The following is a 19,381-nucleotide window of genomic DNA, read 5'->3' as shown; positions in this document are numbered from 1 at the left end:
CCACATGACTAGACTGATAGGTACACACACATATTTATACACATACAAGTATGCATTCACACAAATTCATATGTGTGTATAAATTCATATGTATGGATCCGTGTATTCAGATATATATGGATACATATATTCAGACATACAAAAATATAATAATCAACCAATCTTCATGACTGTTTTCAACCTTAAGGCTCAAGACATCAACTGCAGCACCAGAATGAGACAATTCAATTATGAGGACTCTAGATAACTAGTGATCCTCTCCATTACATTTCTAAAAATTTGGTCTTTTCTACAACCTAAGGTATAAAGCAACTTAGGAGAAAGGCAAAGCCTTTAACATTAAGTACACTTTGATTTCTGATTGTTCACATCTCCTCAAAATCCTTATGTTGAAACCCAATTCTAAGGTGAGGTATTAGAAGGTAGGGCCTATTTTTTATAAGCTATCTACTCTGATATTTTGTTATAGAGGCCAAAATGGACTAAAGCAAATTCAAACACTAGCTCTTCTAATTACTAGCTAAGTAAATATGGCCAAATAACCTAACAGTTTTGAGCTTATACAAGTTGGTACCAAACAATACTCTATATTTTATTACTGGAAATTAAAGAATGGCATGGGAGACCGTGGATTCTTCTGGTTTAACGTATGAGCTTCGATGTCAGTCATACAAGGGTTTCATTTTCAGCTTTGCAAGTTCCTGGTTTTCATAAGCTTAGTCGAATTTCTTACCAACATAAACCTAAGGTTTTTAATTTATAAGTTAAAGATGGAATTATCTCATAATGTTGTTATTTTATTAATAAAAAGATAGATGTAAATAACTCTTGCATGGCAAAGGGGAAACATTCTTTAAGTCATCATAATGATAGTGCTCATTCATTTCTTTCCCACCATTGACCAGGTAATCATAGGACTGCCAAATCATAAAAGAGAACCTATTTATAGTATTTGCTGGGAAGTTAATAATATTGTTGATAGGTGAAAATAATAAAATATATGAACTTTTATACTTTAAAGGAGGAAGTATGAGAATTATATTTCAAAACCATTTTCAAAATGTCACCTGCAACATGAAGAAAACTGGAAAACATTAGGCTAAGTAAAATAGACAGGCACAAAAAGTTGAAACCCTTGTATGACTGACTTTGAAGCTCATACTTTAAACCAGAAGAATCCACGGTCTCCCATGCCATTCTTTAATTTCCAGTAATAAAATATAGAGCATTATTTGGAACCAACTTGTATACATTAATTATTTCATGTTAACATGATGTTCTAGAAAATATAAAATAGATACTGTACTCTTTAATACATAATTAAAGAAATAAAAGCTCAAAACCATTAGGTAATTTGGCCATATTTACTTAGCTAGTAATTAGAAGAGCTAGTGTTTGAATTTGCTTTAGTCCATTTTGGCCGCCAAATCTCACTTATGTGTGGAATTTTCAAAAAGTCAAACTTATAGAAGCAGAGATGGAATGGTGGTTCAGGGACTGGAGTGAATGAGACGTTTGGGGAGGTGATGTATATAAAATTTCGATTAGGACAAATAAATTCAAGCTATCTATTATACCATATGGTGTCTATAGTAATAACAATGTGTTGTGTCCTCAAAAGTTGCTGAGAGTAGATTTAAGTATTCTCACACATAAAAAATATCACATATCTGGTTTGAAGGTAAATGGATACAATTGGAGAACATCATGTTAAGTGATATAGTCAGGCTCAGAAAGACAAAGGTCACATGTTTTCTCTCATACATGGAACATAGATCCAAAACATAAATATATACACAAAAATAAATATAATCAAATACAAACTCATATGTAGCACTTTTCCATAATAGTGGAATTACTCTATGGAGCTTGGGGAAGGAAGGAAAGGAAAAGAGAATGATAGAGCATCAACATTATTATAAAACATAACATCTGTGAAGGTAGAGGAAATAAGGATAAGGATTAAAAGCTGTTGAAAACCAGAATGTAGGAGGTAAAGGAGTAAGGGAGAGTAATGGAAGGGGCCAAACAGACCAAAGTAAAGTAGACTCATAGTGGGGATATACTGAGAAACCCCTTTGAACATCGACTTAGATATTAATAACGAAAGACAGGTAGATAAAATAGGTAGGGTATGGGTGGGTGGCTACTTGTGGGAGGGGGAGGATGAATGAAGTAGATTAGGTAAGGGAATAAGGTTGATGAACTTCATATACTTACCTGAAATAGAACAAAGAAATCTCTTGCAATAATTTTAAGTGGGGCAGAGAGGTGGTTTAGGAGAGATGGTAGTGGTGATCTAACAAATGTACAATATAAACCTATTCAGAATTCTCACAATGAATTCCCCCCTGTACAATGAATATATCCTAATAAAAATTTAATGGAAAAAATATCACATGTCAATTCAGTTTTATTTTTTTTGGTACTGGAGTTTGAACTCAAAGTTTCAAGCTTGCTCAGCAAACATTCTACCCCTTGAGAGGGATGAGGATATAAGGAAAGAGTGTAGGAGGGTGAATGTAGTAGAAATATTATGTACTCATGTATGAAAATTTAAAGATGAGACATGTTGAAACTATTCCAGGAATGGGGGGAGGGGGAGAAAGGACAATGATGGAGGGGAAGAATTCAACTTTGATGAATTATAAGAACTTTTGTAACTGTCACAATGTACCCTCAGTATAACAACAATATGATAATAAAAAAAGAAGGGATTTCATTAAAAAAATACATTAAAAATTTTTTTTTAAAAAAAATCTCACATGAGGTAATGTCTATTAACTTGATTTAGCCATTCCACAATGCATACATACTGCAAAACATCACGTTGTGCATCATAAATGTATACAATTATATTTGTCAATTAAAATAAAATTTTAAAAGTGAAGAAATGAGAGTTGGACAAAACAAGTTCATGTGACTGGAGATATTTAATTTTATAGCATGTCCAATAAGAAGCATTATTCAAACCTTCAGAAATTTTGGGTTGTTCAAAAATGTAATGGATTCCACAAGGCGTAATGAGCTTCCTGTCACTAGAAGCACTTGACCGTGTGTTGGTGACTTCCTGACAGGGATATCATCAAGGGATTTAACCATGGGATGTGTGTTGGGTTTAAATGATCTTCAAGTATACATTCAACTCCAAAATTCTGATTCAGCAATTCTGTAATCAGTGTGGCAAACATCAGAAAAGCTAATGGAATCCACCCCCACCAGTAAAAGTAGAGAATTAGATCAAAGGAGGTAAAATTCCCATTGACGTATTTCTGTCCAGACCACCATGGATTTGGAGAGCACACAGATCCAGGATCTAGGTTTTGTGAAGACACAGATTGCACAGTTTTGAAGGTAAGGGAAAAGGGTAAGGAAGAGTAAAAGAGGAGGTTATACTGATTAAAGTACAACATACTTACAGATAAAATACCAAGGCAAAACCCCGCCAAGCGATAGACAAACAATAAAGGACAGGAATGTAAAACAGGTCATGTTAAAGGGAGGATACTAGTGGGAAAGGGAGGGTAAATGAAGAAGGTAAAGAAAGGTGAATATGGTTGATGTATTTTCTATACATGTATAATTACAGAGCATTTGAAACCTCTGGAAGTCATTTTAAGAAGGAGGAGGGGGAAGAGGGAGAATAATGGAAGAGATGAACCAAACTGGGGTATACTGTATGCATATATATGGAAATGTCCCAGCAAAACTTACTGTACACCTAACATTTACTAATAAAAACATTAAAAAATAAAAATTGCAAAATTAAAATGAAAAACAGAATAAGACATGTAGAATGAAAAGAGTTCACACAAATGATGAAAGCTGAAAGATGCCACAAATTTCACAATATTTTCCTCCAATAACTGCCTACTACATTCCTATAAAACATTAGCCGACAGCAGAGCAGTAGATCACTTATTTATATTGTGGCAGTTCTGCAACTTTTTGTACAGGGAAGAAATAAGTATTTCAATCTTCTAGCATGTTTGGTTGAAATTTATTTTTATTATTGATTACTTAGAAACACTATAGCTTCACAACTCATTGATAATACCATATCAATGTGTAGGATCACTGTCAACTTCAGTTTTTTCATATATGAGCTGTATAATTTCAGATTATTTAAATTTCTTATGTACTAATTTCCCTTAAATTAGCATATTGGGAAAATTGGCAAAGCAGATGTAGAAAGATTCTTGGAAGCCATTCTGCATTGGGAGAGCAAGCAGTAACTTAGCAGTCACAGAAGTAGCTGCAAACCACACAGTTACATTCCACTAAACTACTAAAAACTGTCCCCAACTGAACAAATCTAAAACTGCCTGGGGCCAGTACAAGGCCACCTGGCATTACCACCTAACATCTGAAAAGTCAGAGCAGTCGTAACCCACAGAAATTTAAATATCTTATTTTTGTTAGATTCACAAACCATATTCCTATGAAAATGAGTTTCCTCACTCTACTCCTAAGCCTGTGAGAAGGACCCATGCAAGTGCAGTCTTAGAGCTTTTCCATTTCTATCAGAGGAAGATTTTTAAAGACAATCTGCTTTCTAGAATGCTAAAACCATGCAGCACAAGAAATGTTTGAGGGAACCAGGGATTTTTTTTACCTTGAAGTACAAAAGACCTAGAGGGACCTGATTACTGCCTTCACACATTTGAAGGACTGTCATATAGACATCTGTCCACTCAGTCACTCTGAGTAGATCTCAAAGGTAAAACTAAGAACAGTGAGAAGAAGTTCCAAGGAAGAAAGTTTTAACCAACAACAAGATAGAACTTTTTAAACAATTAAAGTTGTTCAAAATAAAGTGGATTGCCTTATGTAGTAATAAGCTCCTAGTCACTTAAAATGCTTCAAAGAGGCCAATGATTACCTGACAAGAAAAATGCTTACAATAGATAAGATTTTTTTTTACAAGGAATAGAACTTCAGGCTAAATAATTTCCAAGTTATAATTCAATAGCTTTTCAGTGTTCCCAAGGTCATCAGGAAAAAAATTAATTTCATAGCATATCTATGATCCGAATAGCTTAGTAAGCAAACTTCATAATGAAATATTATATAATTTTCCATCTATATCAAATCATACCTTTGGGAAATTAAGAATTATATACCATGGAATTATCCAAAAACATGTAAGTCTGTCCTCCAAAATCTCTATACTTATTATCATAATATAATTCTATTCATAACCTTTATACAAGTAATTATTGTCTTACTTGTGACAACTAGTATGTTACTCTTGCTAGGCATGAAAGAAAAATTATTAGCAAACAGACCATGGTTTGTTGCTTATTGCCAAGTTATATTTCTGCATATAAAAAGGTTACGTATCCAAGAAGCAAATGTAGTCTACAGAATTTTGTACACAGTACTTTGAAAAGCACAAGGTTTCATCTTAGCTCATCCTAGATAAGAGTTCAATCCTAGCTCATCCTAGATAAGAGTTCAACCCTAGCTCACATACATGGACAAACAACTTAGCCTTTTGGTGTCTCAGTTTTCTTGTCTACAAAATAAGGCTAATACATACTTCTACAACTCCTGCAGGATTTCTGTACACATAAATGAGATAATGTTGTAAATATTTGGTACACAGAAATATTCTAAAGGAAAAACCGAAGAACTATTAATTAAACAACTCAAGACCTGTGAAAAGAAAATGCAAGAACTCACTGACTCCATCAAAAGACCAAACTTGAAAATCATGGGCATCAAAGAAGGAGAAGAGGTGCAAGCGAAGGGAATGCGTAATATATTCAACAAAATAATAACGGAAAATTTCCCAAATCTAGAGAAAGATATTCCCATACAGATGCAAGAGGCCTCCAGGACACCAAACAGACCAGATCAAAATAGAACTACTCCACGACATATCATCATTAAAACAAAAAGTTCAGAAACTAAGGAAAGAATATTGAAGGCTGTAAGAGAGAAAAAACAAGTAACTTACAAAGGTAAACCCATCAAAATCACAGCAGACTTCTCAACAGAAACATTAAAAGCAAGAAGAGCGTGGGGTGAGATCTTCCGGGCACAGAATGAAAATAACTTCAACCCCAGGATACTCTACCCAGCAAAGCTATCATTCAAAATAGATGGAGCAATAAAAGTCTTCCATGATAAGCAGAAACTAAAACAATATGTGGCCACAAAGCCACCATTACAAAAGATTCTGCAAGGGATTCTGCACACAGAAAGTGACACCCAACTTAACCATGAAAAGGCAGGCAGCACCAAACCACAGGAAAAGAAAAAGCAAGAAAGTAAAGAGTAACCTCAACTTAGGTACACACAATCAAACCTTCAAACAACTAAGACAACCAAATGACAGGAATCACCACATACCTATCAGTACTAACGCTTAATGTTAACAGACTTAATTCACCCATCAAAAGACACCGTTTGACAAAATGGATTAAAAAAGAAGATCCAACAATTTGTTGCTTACAAGAGACTCATCTCACCAACAGAAACAAGCATATGCTTAGGATGAAAGGCTGGAAGAATATTTACCAAGCCAATGGCCCCCGAAAACAGGCAGGAGTAGCAATACTTATCTCTGACAAAGTAGACTTCAAACCTCTATTGATCACACGAGATAAAGAAGGACATTCCATACTAATAAAAGGGGAAATAGACCAAAAGGAAATAATAATCATCAATCTGTATGCACCCAATGTCAACGCACCCAATTTCATCAAACATACCCTGAAAGACCTAAAAGCATATATAAACGCCAACACAGTGGTTGTGGGAGACTTTAACACCCCATTATCATCAATAGATAGGTCATCCAAACAAAAAATCAATAAAGAAATCCAAGATCTAAAATATGCAATAGATCAAGTGGACCTAGTAGATGTCTACAGAACATTTCATCCAACCTCTACACAATATTCATTCTTCTCAGCAGCCCATGGAACCTTCTCCAAAATAGATCATATCCTAGGGCACAAAGCAAGCCTCAGCAAATATAAGAAAATAGAAATAATACCGTGCATACTATTTGATCACAATGCAGTAAAAGTAGATCTCAACAACAAAAGTAAAGACAAAAAACATGCAAACAGCTGAAAACTAAATAACTCATTACTTAATGAAGAATGGATCATCGATGCAATAAAAGAGGAAATTAAAAAGTTCCTGGAAGTCAATGAAAATGAAAACACAACCTACCAGAACCTATGGGACACAACAAAGGCAGTTCTGAGAGGAAAGTTTATAGCCATGAGTGCATATATTAAAAAGATTGAAAGATCCAAAATCAATGACCTAATGATACATCTCAACCTCCTAGAAAAACAAGAACAAGCAAATCCCAAAACAAATAGGAGAGAAATAATAAAAATAAGAGCTGAAATCAATGAAATAGAAACAAAAAAAACCATACAAAGAATTAATGAAACAAAAAGTTGGTTCTTTGAAAAAATAAACAAGATTGATAGACCCCTGGCAAACCTGACTAAAACGAGGAGAGAAAAAACTCAAATTAGTAGAATTAGGAATGCAAAAGGGGAGATAACAACAAACACCATGGAAGTCCAGGAAATCATCAGAGACTACTTTGAGAACCTATATTCAAATAAATTTAAAAATCTAAAAGAAATGGACAGATTTCTAGATACATATGATCATCCAAAACTGAACCAAGAGGAAATTAATCACCTGAATAGACCTATAACACAAAATGAAATTGAAGCAGCAATCAAGAGTCTCCCCAAAAAGAAAAGTCCAGGATCTGATGGATTCTCTGCTGAATTCTATCAGACCTTTAAAGAAGAACTGATACCAACCCTTCTTAAAATGTTTCACGAAATAGAAAGGGAAGGAAAACTGCCAAACACATTTTATGAAGCCAGTATTACACTTATCCCCAAACCAGGCAAAGACACCTCCAAAAAGGAGAATTATAGGCCAATCTCCTTAATGAACATTGATGCAAAAATCCTCAGCAAAATAATGGCAAACCGAATTCAGCAACACATCAAAAAGATTATTCACCACAACCAAGTAGGCTTCATCCCAGCGATGCAGGGGTGGTTCAACATATGAAAATCAATAAATGTAATAAACCACATTAACAGAAGCAAGCCACTTGATCATCTCAATAGATGCAGAAAAAGCCTTTGATAAGATCCAACATCATTTCATGATAAAAGCTCTAAGAAAACTAGGAATAGAAGGAAAGTTCCTCAACATTATAAAAGCTATATATGACAAAACTACAGCCAGCATTATACTTAGCAGAGAAAAATTAAAACCATTCCCTCTAAAATCAGGAACCAGACAAGGATGCCCACTATCTCCACTCCTATTCAACATAGTACTGGAATTCCTAGCCAGAGCAAGTAGGCAAGAAGAAGGAATAAAAGGAATACAAATAGGTAAAGAACCTGTCAAAATATCCCTATTTGCAGATGACATGATCCTATACCTTAAAGACCCAAAAAACTCTACTCAGAAGCTTCTAGACATCATCAATAGCTACAGCAAGGTAGCAGGATATAAAATCAACATAGAAAAATCATTAGCATTTCTATACACTAACAATGAGCAAACTGAAAAAGAATATATGAAAACAATTCCATTTACAATAGCCTCAAAAAAAATCAAATACCTAGGTGTAAACTTAACAAAAGATGTGAATGACCTCTACAAGGAAAACTATACACTTCTGAAGAAAGAGATTGAGGAAGACTATAGAAAGTGGAGAGATTTCCCATGCTCATGGATTGGTAGAATCAACATAGTAAAAATGTCGATACTCCCAGAAGTAATCTACATGTTTAATGCAACTCCCATAAAAATCCCAATGACATTCATTAAAGAGATTGAAAAATCTACTGTTAAATTTATATGGAAACACAAGAGACCACGAATAGCCAAGGCAATACTCAGTCAAAAGAACAATGCTGGAGGTATCACGATACCTGACTTCAAACTATATTACATAGCAGTAACAATAAAAACAGCATGGTACTGGCACAAAAACAGACATGAAGACCAGTGGAACAGAATAGAGGACCCAGATATGAAGCCACACAACTATAACCAACTTGTTTTTGACAAAGGTGATAAAAATATACGATGGAGAAAAAGTAGCCTCTTCAACAAAAACTGCTGGGAAAACTGGTTAGCAGTCTGCAAAAAACTGAAACGAGATCCATGTATATCACCCTATACCAATATTAACTCAAAATGGATCAAGGATCTTAATATCAGACCCCCAACTTTAAAGTTGATACAAGAAAGAGTAGGAAATACTCTGAAATTAATAGGTATAGGTAAGAACTTTCTCAATGAAACCCCAGCAGCACAGCAACTAAGAGATAGCATAGGTAAATGGGACCTCATAAAGCTAAAAAGCTTCTGTATATCAAAAGAAATGGTCTCTAAACTGAAGAGACCACCCACAGAGTGGGAGAAAATATTTGCCAACTATACATCAGACAAAGGACTGATAACCAGAATATATAGGGAACTTAAAAAACTAAATTCTCCCAAAACTAATGAACCAATAAAGAAATGGGCAAGTGAACTAAACAGAACTTTCTCAAAACAAGAAATTCAAATGGCCAGAAAACACATGAAAAAATGCTCACCATCTCTAGCAATAAAGGAAATGCAAATTAAAACCACGCTAAGATTCCACCTCACCCCTGTTAGAATAGCCATCATCAGCAACACCACCAACAACAGGTGTTGGCGAGGATGCGGGGAAAAAGGAACCCTCTTACACTGTTGGTGGGGATGTAGACTAGTACAACCACTCTGGAAAAAAATTTGGAGGCTACTTAAAAAGCTAGACATTGATCTACCATTTGATCCAGCAATACCACTCTTGGGGATATACCCAAAAGACTGTGACACAGGTTACTCCAGAGGCACGTGCACACCCATGTTTATTGCGGCACTATTCACAATAGCCAAGTTATGGAAACAGCCAAGATGCCCCACCACTGACGAATGGATTAAGAAAATGTGGTATCTATACACAATGGAATTTTATGCAGCCATGAAGAAGAACGAAATGTTATCATTCGCTGGTAAATGGATGGAATTGGAGAACATCATTCTGAGTGAGGTTAGCCTGGCCCAAAAGACCAAAAATCGTATGTTCTCCCTCATATGTGGACATTAGATCAAGGGAAACACAACAATGGGATTAGACTATGAGCATATGATAAAAGCGAGAGCACACAAGGGAGATATGAGGATAGGTATGACACCTAAAAAATTAGCTAGCATTTGTTGCCCTTAACGCAGAGAAACTAACTAAAGCAGATACCTTAAAAGCAACTGAGGCCAATAGGAAAAAGGGAACAGGTACTAGAGAAAAGGTTAGATCAAAAAGAATTAACCTAGAAGGTAACACACACGCACAGGAAATCAATGTGAGTCAATGCCCTGTATAGCTATCCTTATCTCAACCAGCAAAAACCCTTGTTCCTTCCTGTTATTTTGTTCTACAACAAAATTAGAAATAAGGGCAAAATAGTTTCTGCTGGGTATTGAGGGTGTGGGGGGGAGAGGGAGGGGGCGGAGTGGGTGGTAAGGGGGGGGCGGGGGGAGAAATGAACCAAGCCTTGTATGCACATATGAATAATAAAAGAAAAAGAAAAAAAAAGAAATATTCTAGATACTCATATTATTACTTTTAAATATATTACACAATAAATAGTCTTCCTAGTGTTTTTTAACATAGACGAGATTAAAGCAATAGGCTATAATATGGAAGGGGCCAAAAGAAAAGCTTAAATATCCTTAAAACAGCTTGTTCTTCCCCCAAAATGCTACATATCCAAAGTACTTTATCTAAATAAAAACAACCTGTGGTTAAAATAGTATAATTCTTAGCAATAAATTATGTAAAATCTTGTGGAACATTAAATAGAAAGCACACTGTGGGATAAACAATGAATGAACTTGTGTAATGATCTCAGTGACGGCAAAGGATGTACTGCTGGGATCTCATGCACATGCCAATGAAAGACATTAGAAGCTCCTGAACTACCTTTAAATGCTGCTTCTTGGTGACAGTCACTGAAGCTCCTCCATTCTTTTAAGAAATATTTTATTTTATTTGCTAGTATTATTATTTTTCTTTCTGTTTTTTTCAGTTCTGGGATTTAAATTCAGGACAGTTGCTGTGCCACTTGGGCCATACCCCTAGTCCTGGCTACTATTTTTAAGGACTTGAAACAATAGTTTTGCTTCTGCCATTTCTGGAGCTATATGGTAATTACCTGACACAAGTTGCCTCATGTTTTGATTGACCAATTAAAATTATAAGTTTGTGAATATAGAAGTTATCATGATAAGGTGCAACTGGACTGCAATTGTATTCAATGTACCAACAAATATGAATTATTTTTATTGATTACCTGTAGGTTCCTATAAGCAAGAACACATAGAAATGATACTCCTGCCACACAAATATTTAATTTATTATTTAAAAAATGGGAGACCATTTTCTTCATTAGCCCAAGAGTCCACTTTCCTAGCATTGCTGACAACAAGCAAAAGCAAGCTTTCTAGAAAGCACAATGGTTATTGTCTTCCCCTCTTCTGGCCCTTTAAACCAACTTGACCTGTACAAACACAAAGACCTAAATGCCTACATACTCAAACTCCAAAGGAAGACCTAACACTGTGCTTCATGGTCCCAGTTTCTGATTCTGCATCTGTTCAGCCTGAATTCCTAGCACATTTACTGGGCTTAATACTTTAGCAACTTCTACATTGTACTTCAATCATTGCAAGCCTGCTTTGCCCAGGTTTCTTAATAAAAATCCAACAAAAATTTGGTCAGTAAAGCTGAATTTATTAGTGCATGCAAGTGCAGAATACAAGTTGCAGACTTAGTCAGTACAGGGAATCAATGTTAGAAGACTTTCTTCATCTCTTGTCCCTGCTTTCCTATGGAGTAATCACCATTTTCACCCCCTTAGCTAAAGCTGTTCTTACTGTTTGCAGTATTGAAACTTGGAATTGAGCCTCCTTTACTATGTTGGTTTCACATGCACTACTGATGAGGTAGGTCACCACACTCAAAAGACTTAGATTGAATTTTAAAGAAGGATGATTCCCTACATCCCCCCCCGAAAAAAATCAGAGACAATATATCAAAAGAATACTGAAATGATTCTTAATTTGGGCATGCATTACAATCACATTTGTTAAAACACAAGGTTTGTATTCCCAGAGTTTCTGATTTAGTAGCTTTGGAAAGGGACCCAAAATGTGCATTTTAAATAAATGCCTAAATGATTTATATTATTTGTCCAAGAGATACAAAGTTAGAGTTAGAAAATCTGATGGCTGAGAATGATGGCTTGGATGTTAATAAGAAATCACATCCTTGGATTAGTGACATCAACAAAATGACTTGTGATATTCAGCAAAGTCTTGCTGACCTGTAGCCTCACAGTCTGTGAAAAATGACAGCCCTAGTTTAACCATAAAAGGCCAAGAACATCCTCATCCAACATGTGGGAAGAGTTTATGATGCATAACCCAGTTTCTGGAAGTTAATGACACATTAGTCCAGTTTTCCAGGATTGACCACCCTACCCCTATGTCCACAGACCTCAATAAAAACTTGAGAGCCCAATGCTCTTTCTTAAGCCTATTCACTCTGCCCTCTGGTGGCTGCATATTTGCCTTTCACTTTGCTTTACATTAAAAACTTGCTCCTGATTAAGTCTCTTCTGTGTTTGTCTTTGAATTCTTTGTCTAAGTAGTCAAAACTTTTCTGGCCCCTGGACCTACTGACCTGAATTTTGTGACATAAGAATCACACCTGGAGAACCACTAGAATAGGAAATAAGACACTAATTATATAAAATATATGGACAGCATACTTACTGCCATTGTTCCTATGATTTGTGGCCTGCTGCTTCTTAAGAGCTTGTGTTTTTTACTATAATTCCATAGAACTTCTCTTCAACCATGAACATAAGACACTGAACCAGTGCTCAATCAACTGTTGAGATTCTTAAAATTTATAGGATAATTCATCAAAACTATAGCAATTTTCTTCAGTACTAAATCTAACAGACCTATATTGAGTCCCTTACTCCCATAACACTTATTGCTAAACATTGCAAGAACTTTTCAAACTGTGGTATGTATTTATACCTCCTGCATCAGAGATTTAAAATGAGAAATTTTTGGTGACATTTGAGACCTACTTACCAGGAATGTTTGGAGTTGTGGTCTGAGAATGCAGAATTCTATCAAAAATCATATTATTTTTTGCAAATTAATATTTAAAAATTTAGAAAACATGTGATTAGTGCCTTTGCCATATTTCTAAATAACACCAACACTAGGTTCTCAACTCTGGCTGCAGAATACAACACACTAGAAGAAAAAAGAGAAGGGAAGACCCAATGTCTAGATTCTAATTGGTTATGAATTTCTGAAGATAGGACTGGAAATCTGTAATTCAAAAAAAGAAACTAATCTAATTGTACAAGTTTCCACATGAGAAATAAAAGGACTTCATTTTAAGTAAAAAGAAATCATCTGAGTTATAAAATTATTTTTAAAAGCAGACAGAATGAAGTTTACAGAAATCCTGGAATCCTTGAAGTTTGAAGTCTATGTTTTATGCTGTAAGAAGCAACTATTTTACATAGCAGTATTAAATGATGCAGCATGGTTTTGACAGGAAAGTTTTTATAAAGAAAAGCTTAGCATAATACACACAGGAAACGTAAACAGGGGTTTTTGTCCAATTTATCAGTTATATGTCTAACTTTTGTTTAAATACTTCAGCATGTGCAATGTGATGTGGGTGTGTGATATTTAGATTGAACTAAGTATGAAAAGGGTTGTTAGAATTTTAATTAGGAAGCATTTACTCTAGAGGTACCTACTAGAAGTGCTCTTGTTTGCAAAAATCTTAATTAACAATCAAGGCTTTGGTAATTAGCATGCTTTCAGAAATGGGGTTATATTGGATGCCACAGTGACTGGCATAAAATATTAAAACAGGATTGCAGAGTGAAAGGTATATGAGATACATGGCTGTATTAGTTACTTTTGTGTAGCTGTGACTAAAATTTATAAAAGAACAACTTAAAGGATGAAGGATTTATTTTGGCTCATGGATCCAGAGGGATCATGGTTGCTTGGCTTCCTGCACTTGGCAAGCAGGATTGTGTGTCACAGGGACTTCCTCACAGAGTGGACAGGAAGCAGAGATGAGTAGCAACAGGAAGGGGCCAGAATAAAATATAGCTCCAAGGGCACATCCCCAGTAATCTACTTCCTACACCCTCACCCCATCTTCCACAATTCTACCACTTCCCAATAGTGTAGTCAAAATTTGATCCATAAATGGATTAAACCATTCATTAGACCAGAGCCTTCTTCAAACTCTTCATGCAAGAGGTAATTAAAACACCAAAAGCAAAAGCTGGGAGTTCCTAAAGATCTTAAAGCAGGTTATACTTAAGCTTTTAATAAGTAAAGTTTAGTTGATGATTTCCGGACATGTGGAACATTTTAATTTGAGACATAATTTCTTAGGGGCAAAGCTATGAAACAATACCTTAGAATTGTGTGTGACCAACTTGGCTCAGACTCATCCCCTTTCCCTGGTTACTTTGGCTCATATAGGACTTCCATGTACCTTGCCAAAGTGACAAGGACATCTTATTTTTAATATGTCTTTATTTTAACTCTATTCCACCTACTCTCTGACCAGATTCCCTGGTTCTCTCAAGCTCTGAATCCTGGCAGAGACTCTTTCTCAAGTTTTCCTCCTATCCTGACCAATCTCTATATTTCCTTCTATTACATACACATTCTGGTTTATAAAAGAGTAAGTAACTTCTTGTATGATCATTTTCTTGGCTCTAATATGGTTACCAGATTGTTTCAGCAAATTGTTCAACTGGTGCAAATTTGTCAGCATTTTACAGAAAATGTACTGATAAAATTACATCTTTACTGATTCTGTGGGCCTTTATGCATTTTGTTATTTTTAAAGTTATTATTAAAGGGCTACATTCATCATTATACTTCTGAAATGCAAAGTTCAAACATTAGGAAGTTCAGTTCAGAACCAGGCATTTGGCAAACCTTTGTCATTGAATCAGGCAAGTAGCAATACACTTCTATATTTTCCACTTCCTCACAAATCTCTCCATCTAATCTAGAAAGCAGACAAAATGGCTATGTTGACTTTTTCCAAGTCTTCTCCACACACACATTTATAGCATACAATGACCAGAAGTACTCATTGTCTCAAATAAACACAGATTTTTATTAGATATATTAATTGTACAAATCAATGAGTTTCATTGTGACATTTTCATAAAGTATATAATATGCTTTGTTATATTCACCTCCCACACACAACTATCCTCCTTTGTTCCGGTCCACCTCCTACTGGTCCTCTTCCTCTTCCTCTTCCCAAATAGTTCCCCTTCTTCTTTGAGGTCTTTTAATTTTAATCTGGATTCTGCATATGACAGAAAATATGTGACAATTTGTCTTTCAAGAAAACATGTGATATTGCTTATCACAGTGATCTCCAGTTCCATCCATTTTCTGCAAATGTCATGATTTTGTTCTCTTTTGTGGTTGAATAGTTCATTGTATACATAAGGCACATTTTCTTTATCCACCTATCTATTGATGGCACCTAGGCTGATTCCATAAGTTTGCAGTTGTGAGTAGTTCCACAATAAATGTGGGTGTGCAAGCGTCTCTATTGTATGTTGACTTTTATTCCTTTGGGGAAATACACAGGAGTGGTATAGCAGGATCATATGGCAGTTCAATTTTGGTTTTTCAAGAAGCCTTCACACTAATTTCCACAGTGGCTGTTCTCATTTATTCCCATCAACAGTGTATAAGGAGGCTTCCTTTTCCCCTGCCATCTCACCAGTATTTTTCACTTGTTTTCATAGTGTTAGCCATTCTGACTGTGTGGATGATTTGCATATTCCCAATGGCTAGGAAGCTGAACATTTTTTCATGTATTTATTGCCATGTGTTTTTCTTCATTTGAAAAGTGGTCGTTCAGCTCATTTGCCCATTTATAGATTGGATTATTTACTCTTTTGGTATGTAATTTTTTGAGCTCTTTTCTAGATTCTAGTTTCATGCTAGATGAACAGCTGGCAAAATTTATTTCCCATTCCGTAGACTGTCTCTTTACAAACAATTGTTTTCTTTGATGTGCAGAAGCTTTTAAACTAGATGTGATCCCATTTGTCAATTCTTGCTCTTATTTCTTGAGCATTGGAATCCTGTTCACAAAGTTATTGCTTATGCTTTAAACTGCTTCCCATATTTCAAAGTGAATTTTGTACAAGATGAGAGATAAGGATCTTTTTTCAGTTCTCTACAAGTGGATATCCAGATTTCCAAGCACTGTTTGTTGAAGAGGTTGCTTTTTCTCCAATGTGTTATTGGCACCTTTATTGAGAATCTGATGGCTGTAGCTGTGTGGTGGGTTTTTTATTGGGTCTTCTATTCCATTGATGTCTATGTCTGTTTTGTGCCAGTACTGTGAAAGTTTTTTTGCAATGTCTTTGAAGTCAATTTTAAATCAAATATTGTGTGAAGCTTCTGGCATTGTTCTTTTTTGTTTAGGATTGCTTTGGTTATCTGGGGTCCTTTGTGCCTGCATATGAATTTATAATTATCTTTTTTCTATTTCTGTAAAGAATGTCATTGGAATTTTGATGGGGATTACATTGAATTTGTAGACTTTTTGTAATATAACCATTTTCAAAATGTTAATTCTGCTGATCCATGAACATGGGAGATCTTTCCATCCTCTTGTGTCTTTTTTCCTCCTTGGTTAGGTTTACTCTTAGGTAGTTTTATTTTAAGGCTATTGTAAATGGGATTGTTTTCTCAATTTCTCTCTCACTATGTGCATTATTAGTATAGAGAAAATGTACTAATAGTGGTATGTTGATTTTGCATCCTGTTTCTTTGCTGAAAGTGTTTATCAAATCTAAGAGTTATCTGGTAGGGTCTTTAGGGACTTTTAAGTATAGGCTCTTATCATTTGCAAATAAGAATATTCTGACTTCTTCCTTTTCTACTTGTATACCTTGATTTCTTTCTATTGTCTTATTGCTCTGGTTAAGAATTCAAGTACCATATTGAATAACAATGGAGAGAATGGGGATCCTGTCTCATGCCTGATTCTAAAGGAAATGCTGTCAGTTTTTCCCAGTTAGTGTAATGTAGCTTTAGGTTTGTCATCATAGCCTTTATTATGTTGAGGTATGATCCTTCTATTACTAATTTCTTCAGAGTTTTTATTTTGAAGGGATAATAAATATTATCAAAAGCTTTTTCTTCATTTACTGAGATGATTATGTGATTTTTTTGTCTTTATTCTGTTTATATACTGTATTACATTTTTCTATTTTCATATGTTGAATTATTCTTGCATTCCTGGAATGAAACCAACTTATTCATGTTGTACGATCTTTTTAATATGTTACCAAATTGGATTTGCCAAGTATTTTATTGGTTATATTTGTGTCTGTACTCTTCAAAGAAATTGGTGTATAGTTTTCTTTCCTATTTTGTCTATGTCTTGTTTTGGAGTTAGGATAATACTGAGTTTGCAGAAAGAGTTTAGAAGTTTGCTTTTCCTTTCTATTTTGTGTAATCCTTTGAGAAGCATTGTTGCTAGTTCTGTAGAAGTCTGGTGGAATTTAGCAGTGATTTTTATCTTTTCTTTGGCTTTTCTGTTGGGAGACTTTTTATTATTGCTTCAAGCTCATTGCTCAGTATAAATTTATTTAGATTTTTTATATTCCTTTGGTAAATTTTTGGTAGGTCATATGTCTAGAAATTTGCCCATTTCTTCTAGATTTTCCAATTTATTGTAATAAGAGTTTTCAAAATATTCCTATGCTACTCTGGATTTCATCGATACCTCTTGTAACATCTCTTTCTGCATCTCTGATTTTATTAATTTGAGTTTTCTTTTACTTTTGGATCTTATGGCTAAGAGTTTGTCAATCTTGTTTATCTTTTCAAAGAACCAACTCTTACTTGATTTGTTGTATCGTTCTTTAATCACTATTGCATTAATTTCTGACAAGATACTTTTATTTCTTTCCAATATTAATTTTGATTAAAGTTCATTATTATTTTTTCATTATTGTGTTGGGTGGGGAGACATTGTGGCATTTACAAAAGTTCTTACAATGTATAAAATATATCATACTTGAATTCACTCCTTCCACCTGCTTCCCCCCCATTCCTGGAATAGTTTCAACAGGTATCATTTTTGCATTTACATACATGTGTACTCTCTTCCTAGAAACCTCCACACTCCCACTGGTACCACCCTCTCCCAAGCAAGGAGTATAGCTTATTGTTATTATTTCTACAGTTGTTACCTGCCTTCACTACTGATTCTTTTATTTTTTTGGATTTGATAGATGCTATTCTGTGAGTTATTTTATTTACACATAGGACATCAAAACAAATATCAATATCCCTGAGGACATACAGAAACAAGTCAAAGTGAGTTCAGGTAAGTGCTGGCAGTTGAGTAAGCAGTACATTAGAATGCATAACCTTCCTGATCTGTCCGCTCCATACTACATACTATACCAATGAATCTAAATGACTAGTTAGGGAAGATAAGTAAGGATAGACAAATGGAACCAAGAGGGAAAAATAAAAACCAAAAGAATTAATTTGTAAAATGAAACCCCCAATCTATTATAGTTTTGTATCTTGTTTTACTTTTCCACATTCCACAGTTTTAACCAGATTAATATAAAATACATTTTAAAATCTTACTTGGGGGAATTAACATGAACAGAATGAAATTGACTTTTATCCATTCCTAAGCCATCCAAATTCAACTTAAATCAAGGTATCTCAACCAGTTATTTTTCACTCATTTTCAAGAGGTATGATGCAGGTGCAATAGATTTTAGCTTTTTTCCCTAAAAGTCCCAGATATAATCATGATGTTTGAAAATATGAAAAATCTTGCTTAGTTACATTAAATGCTTTCAATTGTTTCACCTTTCTTTATTTTTAGAGGAGATTTCTGACCCTATTTTACTTCTTTTCTGGTTTCTAACTTTCTATAACAATTCACAACTTACCAGAGTAGACAAGCATGAAATTAATGCTGTGTAGTAGTAATTTACTAATGCCAAGAAAGTTTGTTGCTTCATTACTAGGTAATGCTGCTGGCACCGGAGGTCCTGATTTTCATTCAATAAAATTATATCTGGAGTTTGTAATTCTTTGACTCAAATAATTTCAGTTCCATGAACAAATAAATGCACTTATGTTTTTTCCTAAATACTCATGGGAAAAATCCCATGATAATTGCTTAAGCAAAACAGACTTCCAT

The sequence above is a fragment of the Castor canadensis genome, chromosome 6 (assembly GCF_047511655.1).
Source record: "Castor canadensis chromosome 6, mCasCan1.hap1v2, whole genome shotgun sequence".
Taxonomy (NCBI): Eukaryota; Metazoa; Chordata; class Mammalia; order Rodentia; family Castoridae; genus Castor; species Castor canadensis.
The sequence above is the reverse complement of the archived record's forward strand: the minus strand, read 5'-3'. Positions refer to the sequence as shown.